Below are 7,889 nucleotides of genomic sequence, written 5' to 3' on the forward strand. Positions count from 1 at the left end.
AAGAACCCTATATATGGGTCTCAAACCAAACTCAACTAACTGAGGTGGCATACTAACTGAGCCACGAACTAGAGTAGATAAGGATAGCTATTGTGTAGCTATTATTCATGGGCGGTGTACCAACCGCATCTGCAGCTAACAAGTCAGTAACATAAATACACAACGGTCACCCTGGCGTATCACGAGTGGAGCTCGATATCTCAACACTCCCCCTCGAGCTCAATCCCAATTCCTGCACACCAAGCAGGTCTCTGAACTTGCGCAGCTTCTCTGCGCTCAATGCCTTCGTGAATATGTCAGCTACCTGATCCTCTGTGCTGACATAAACTAGATCAATAAGACCTAGTAAAACCCTCTCTCGCACATAGTGATAATACACCTCAATGTGCTTTGTTCTAGCATGATAGACTGGGTTATTTGCCAAGTGTATACTACTCATGTTGTCACAATAAATGACAACTGGTCCATCTGTAGACTGATGCATATCATAAAGTAGCTTATGCAACCAAGCTACCTCACATGCAGCCATTGCTGCACCCCTGTACTCAGCCTCTGTGCTCGACAAGGCAACTATAGGCTGTTTCTTGCTGCTCCAAGTGACTGCAGCACTCCCAAAAGAGAACACATATCCACTGGTAGATCGTCTATCAGAAATACTACCAGCTCAATCAGCATCAGTGTATCCATGCAACTGTATCTGAACCCCAGTCTCATAAAATAGTCCATACTGCAATGTGGACTTCACATACCTGAGTATGCGTCTAGCCGCATCCAAATGTGGTTTCCTTGGAGCCTGCATAAACTGACTTACCAATCCAACAGCATAGCTCAAAACTGGCCTGGTAATAGTCATATAAATCAAACTTCCTACTATGCGTTTGTACATAGTAGGGTTTTCTAGAAGCTCACCTGCATCTGTGCTCAGCTTCACATTCTGCTCCAAAGGAACTAAAATAGGCTTACAGCCTGTCATCCCATATTTGGATAGCATGTCCAATCCATACTGCCTCTGTAAGAGCTGTATCCCACTTGGTGATCTAATCACCTCAATGCCCAAGAAATAACGCAGCTCTCCCAAATCCTTCATCTCAAACTTCTGCTTCAATAGCATTTTCACATGAAGGATATCTTCATCACTGTCACCTATCATAATCAAATCATCAACATAAATGACAAGTAGCATAATACCTTTCTCTGTTTTTCCCACATAAAGTGAGAAATCTGCCTTCAAATATGAAAGCCAATAGTGACAAGATATTGTCCTATCTTGTCAGACCATGCTCTAGGTGCTTACTTCAAGCCATACAAGGCTTTCTTCAACCTGCAAACAAACTCAGGATGAACAGCGTGCACATAACCTGGTGGCTGCTCCATATAGACCTCTTCTTGCAAATCACCATGCAAGAAGGCATTCTTTACATCCATCTGATGTAAAGACCATCCCTTTGATGCAGCCATAGCAATGATTGCTCTTACGGTTGCCATCCTTGCAACCGGACTGAATGTTTCTTCATAGTCAATGCCATATGTTTGTGCATACCCCTTGACTACTAATCTTGCCTTGTATCTATTCACAGAACCATCTGCATTGTGCTTCACCTTATAAACCCACTTACAGCCAATTGCATTTTTACCTTTAGGCAAAGGTACCAATTCCCATGTAGCATTTGCTTCCAAGGCATCCATTTCTTCATCCATGGCTTTCTCCCATTTTTCTTTTCCCATGGCTTCCTCAAAAGAAGTGGGTTCTGGTTCCTGTATCACTTTAACCATATATGCATAGTGAATGGCTGTAAATCCATCATATTTCAGCCTATCCACAGGATACCTAGCTCTCGTAGACCTGCGCAAAGTAGGTTCACTCCCAGGTGCTCTCAAAACATCCCTGGTCTTCCTTACTCCAGGTGTAATAATAGAAGGAATACCCAACTCATCATCAATGCTCTGTTCTGAGCCACTGGATTCACCATCCACATAAGAGTGACCTGCATTCACATCAAACATGGGCTGATCAACCTTCTCTTTTCCTTTTCGTGATACCTGCATACCACTATCTGCATTACTTTGAGAAGATTCTCCTGATCTCAATCTGCCTATCCATGGCGAAGAATGTGAACCACTACTAGAGGACGCTCTAGGTCCACTAATATTTTGTGACTGCTGCTGTGAATTTTGTGCAGCATTACCATTTTGTGCATCTACATCATCAATCACATTTACTGGTTTATACCAGCTACTCATCTCATCAAAAACAACATCTCTGCTCACTGTAAACTTACGAGTAGAAGGGTTATAGCATCTATACCCTTTTTGCTACAGAGAGTAACCGATAAAGATGCACTTCTCAGCTTTTGGATCCAACTTGGATCTCAACTCATCTGGCACATGTACATAGGCAATGCAACCAAAAATTTTCAAATGAGAAATATCTGGTTTCCTACCAGTATACCTCTCCTCTGGAGTCATTCCATGTATTGCTGCAGTGGGAGTCCTGTTCATTATGTAGATTTCTGTAGCAACTGCTTCAGCCCAATAAAAATCTGGCAAGTCTTTTTCATTGAGCATGGCACGAGATACCTCTCCAATATGCCTATTTTTTCTTTCTGCAATTCCATTTTGTTGTGGGGTATGACTGCATGAATATTGCTGCTTTATGCCATGCTCCTGCAGGAACCTTGCAAACTCATTTGAGAGGTACTCTCCCCCTCCATCTGACCTTAGGCATTTTATCTGCAAGCCTGTTTCTTTTTCAACCATAGCTTTAAGAGTTTTGAAATGCCCAAAAACTTTACTTTTCTTTTTCATAAAATACACCCAAACTTTTCTGCTATAGTCATCAATAAAACTAACAAAATAATGACAACCTCCAAGAGATGCAGCTTTAGTTGTCCACACATCAGAGTGGATTAATTCCAATGGCTTCTTACTCTCTTGAACATGTCTAGGAAATGGTTTCCTTGCCTGTTTTCCAAATTGACAGGCTTCACATACCTTATGCATTTTTGCAACCTTGAATTTCGGCAAACCTGCAACAATATTTTGGGCCTGCATTGATTTAAGTCGCTGTACATTAACATGACCAATGCGTTTATGCCAGATATCAATATCTACAACTACACCGATCCCATGTGCAAACATTGCTGTACTCAATTCAGACATGTCTACATCCAATGTAAACATTCTGCCCTTCTTCTTTCCTTTTGCTATCAAGCGACCTTTATTTTTCATATCCTCAACAAAGCATCCATGAGGATTAAATCTGACCTGCAAGCCCTACTCAACCATTTGACCAACAGAAACCAGATTCTTGGTGATATTCGGGACATGAAATACATCGGATAGGTATTTCTTTTTCCCATCCTGCATAGACAAGGGAATTTTTCCAATCTGCACAATAGGATGTACAGTATCATCACCAATCTCCACAAATCCTGGTTTTTCCATTTTTTTTGCATCCTCCATCCATTCTGCATGACCTGTCATGTGGTTTGATGCACCTGAGTCAACATACCATACATCATTGCTTTCTTCTACACTTGTCACAGAATTGTTCATGTGCTGCACCATAAACAAGTGCTCATTTTTGTCATCACCCTGTCTACTAGAAGATGCATAATTCCCTTGTTGCAGTTTTCCATTCATGATGTCATTCTGCTTTTTATAGCAATCTTTAGCCATATGACCCATTTTACCACAGTAGTAGCATTCAACATTACTGTTTGCATTTTGGCCTCTTTGCCATCCACCACGACCTCTTTGGCTCCCCCTGCCTCTAGAGTTACCACATCCTCCTCCATAAGACTGGTTTTCTTGAGTTTGCTGCATATTCTGATTTCTGCCACGGCCTCCAAATCGGCCTCCTCTACCTCTACCTCTACCTCTTCCAGCATTTGAGTAGAAGACAGCTTCTTTTGAAGTTCCTCCTGAAGAAGATGCACCACCATTTCTCTGCTCCTCAGAAATTAGAAGAGCAATCAACTCCTCAAAATCAGGAAATCTTTCAAGGACGGAAATGGATGTTCGGAACTGTGCATAATCCTTTCCTAGACCATTCAAGGTCACGGAAACTAAATCATCATCTTCCACTGGCGATCCAATGTGAGAGCGGAATTTAGGTGACGGGAAGTGCTTAAAAATAGCTAAAAATTATGAATATCAAGGGAAAAATATTCAATGTCAAAGGCGGCGGCTCGATCTAGGACGATTTTAAGCGTCAAAGTGCTTTAAAGGCGCCTGAGCGACACTTGGTGATTTTTCATAATTTTTCAGATAGTCGTGCGGGTTGACACAAGCTACTGGCCAATGCGGGATGCTAAGCCGGACGCCCAGGATTTTTCAGAGCTCGATTCTGAGTCCGGACAGGGAAATGGCCAAGAAACCGGTCAAGATACGAAGAGGTGGACAAAATTTGGCCAAAATGGGCAAGTGACCTTTGGGAGCCCAAAATTTAAATGTCACATGAAACTTTGGAGAATGAAGATGAAGAAAATCGTGGAGAAGAAACGTGATCAGATGGCGCCGAAAATTGCGCCCCATTGTTGATCAATGGAGATGGCAGCCTGCAAACAACCCCCCTGTTTGACAATGGCCCCTCATTCCCCTCCGTATCCTGACTCTATTGCCGCCCTTCGCCCGTGGAATGATGGCCTGGTTTGAAATTTCTGATTCTAGTCTTTCTCTCTCCTCCCTCTCTCTCTTCTAAGAGGCAGTTCATATGTGGGAAGGAGCAATGAAGAAAGAATGATGGAGGCTTGTCCGGCATGGACCGGATTGCTACACGGGCTGAGAATGGTGATTTGTGATGATGCTGGACATGGAGTGCTGCTGTTTTTTCAAATCTACAGCCATGGACACAAAACCCGAAACACGCGTTTAAGCGGTAAACCAAAAAAATTACAAAGGAAAATTTAGTGTTTTATGCTTTTGATTGATGGAATGCCGTTCATATGGACTAAGACTTGATTATGCTGCTGATTCTTCTGAGTTCTTACTGTTTATAACCAAAAATTATGAAAAACATGCATTTCATGGCTCGAAATAATGTCAAGAAACCCGAAAACGCATGAAAATGAAGGAAAACAAGGGTTTTGGGCATATAAATGGGGAAAACCGTCGATACACATCAACTAATCTTTCAATTTTGTTGCAAATGAACTAAGGGCCACAGCCCACAAACTGGTTTTCATTTTCAGCAATTTAAAAAATACAAGAAAATGAAGAAAATGGTGGGAAAATGATAAAAAAACCATGAAAATAGGGGAAAAATACATTTGGGGCTACGAAAAATATAGAAAAATAGGATTTATGTTTGTTGATGTATAGCAAGGCTGGGCCATGAAGTTATGCTTCAGTTCAGCCTTGTTTATATGTTTTAGTGCGTGTTTCCTTCTTTTCTCCACATAAAATGACAAGGAAACCCTGAAAGAAATGAATGCAATGGTGCACTATCAACGAGGAAGGGTAGAGTTGTGGAAAAAATGGTTAAATGCCGCTGAGCATGAGGAATAATTTGCTGATTTTATATGCATTGCATCTAGGACGGAATAATAATGATAAAAATTAAAACCTAGTAGCACGAAGATCACTTCGGTGCTAGGTGTTGCAGCGAAGCACAAAGCGGTTAGAAAGAAAAGCATGAAAGAGATGTTTTGCACTTGCACGCTGCTGGTTTTTAAAATGTTTGAGCACTAGGCATCCACCTCTTTGCATGATCATTTAGAGGAAATTAAAAGTATCAGAGTTAGCTCCTGGATATGCATAGCAATTGTTTTCAGTAGGCCTTTGACCCACCGTTGAGAGCGTGAGGTTCCTATGCTGTAGGATAGACGAGGGATAAAGGGGAAGTCAAGTAAGGACGATGGTACATTCCTGGATACGTTTATTTGGTACCTTGAGCGACGTTTGTGCGAAATGTCTAAATGTCGAGCGGCGCATCGAGGGGTCAATCCCCAAGGTGTAGGAGAGTCGCAGAGGGTTGACGGCATTCAGCCGTAGGAGGAACCCCATGTGTATGTGATTCGAGCCTTTTGGCTATGTGAAAGGGACTCCCTCTGAGGAGTAATATTGGGTTAGGATCAATTGGACTACAACGTATTACAAACGCAATGTATAGGAAGGCAGAGATTTTGATAGACGCTCCTGGCCGCAAGGCCGAGGGGTTGTCTTGTGCATAGTGACGAGGTCCGGCTAGTGCATGAGCCAGTGCCGGCCCGTTTTTAGGTCCATCAGTGGTGCGTCTGCCGGGAGCTGCTTAAAAGTGGCGGTTCTCAAATCCTGGTTGTTTAAGGACCAACTAGCAGTTTATGCCAGAGGATACTGAGATTGATCCGTTATTTATTGATAAGCATCGTCTAGCAGAAATCCAAAAGCAAGTAAGAGACGAAAGAGCTAGGCGACGTGCTGAAATTTTTAGGAGATATTCCCCTAAGCGTAGCGGTGCTGAACCCTTACGAGGGAGTGGATCTAGTGGTCTCAGGACCACAAGCAGTAAGTTAGGAGAAGGTGGAAACTCTAGTGCTCCCCTTCCTTTGATAAGCCAGCCCACGTCAAGTGCGGGAGGTGTGACCCCACCGTTCCCTATTCCTAGTGCAAATCCAATCCTCGTCATGGCGCAGCCTATTGCAATTCCAGCAGGAACGACGGATTTGCCGGCTCTAGGTTACCCACTACCCATTTTTAATGGGTTAGTTGAGGAAGATGCGGAACTCCACATTAGGGAGTTTCAAAAGCTGATGTTTAACTGTCGCATTCAAGAGGAAGGACATTTGATGATGTTCTTCAATATGACTCTCAAAGGAAGAGCCGCTATATGGTATCATGGTTTAGAAGCCGGAACTATATTGAACATTGATGCATTTTATGGAGCTTTTCGAAGGGAGTTTGCCCCTGAAAGGGGTGGGCAATATTGGTTGCGTGTACTCAACGTGACCCGCCAAGATCCACACGAGGATATTCGTGCTTATGCGAAGAAGATAAAAGAGGTTTTCCGTAAGTTGGACACCTCTATCCCTATCCCCGCAGCTGCCCAATTGCAATATTTCCTACATGGGTTGGACTTTAATATCCAATTGCAGTTGAGTAGTGTCCCCTTGGGGGATATAGATACTGCCATTACACGAGCACAAGAGGTGGAATCCCGACTACAAGCGGCCTATGCTTCTCGAGGCAATTCGAATATGGGTTTAGTATTGGGAAACAATATGGCAATAGCCAATGGCAGTAGTGGCCAAGGGATAGCGATGGCTAACCCTAATGGGAGAGGGAACATGATGCAGAATGTCCCTTTATTACCAGCTCCCCCTAGCATGTCGATGCCTACGGGCAGTCAAATGGCTCCAAATGGTGGAGGCCAGGCGGTCAATTCTAATACCATGCCTGTGGCTCAACAACCAATGCCTAATCGAATTGTTAGGCCGATGGAACGACATGGTAATGACCAAGGCTATGAGTCGAGTTCTTCCAATGTTCTTGGCGAGGTTAAGGACATGATGAAGCATTACACCGACATGATTACGGAGCAGCATCGACAAATAACTGTTGATGTCAACTTCCTTAAAAAACAACAAAAATTTGATAGGAAGTAGATACCCTGAGGAGGGTGCACCGTCGAGGTTTAGTTGCAAATGGTGTGGCGGGCAGCACTATCCAAGAAATTGCCCAAATGTTAAGTGCGACATTTGTGGAAAATCTGGCCATTTAGCAGCTACTTGCTGGAGTAAGATTAGTTCCCTCCAGCGAGGTAGTCGGCAACCCGGGCCTGTCAATCATCGTGCCCAAGGAAATGACCCCCAGCCAGAAAATGGGCCTAAACAAATACTTCAACGGCCAAAGACTACAGTAGAGGAGCTACCAAGTGGTAGTGGGGTTAGTTTGATTGAGGCTGTACGCGT

This window comes from Lygodium microphyllum, chromosome 17 (genome assembly GCF_053477565.2).
Source record: "Lygodium microphyllum isolate KBCC chromosome 17, Lygodium_microphyllum_v1.1.10, whole genome shotgun sequence".
NCBI classification, from domain to species: Eukaryota; Viridiplantae; Streptophyta; class Polypodiopsida; order Schizaeales; family Lygodiaceae; genus Lygodium; species Lygodium microphyllum.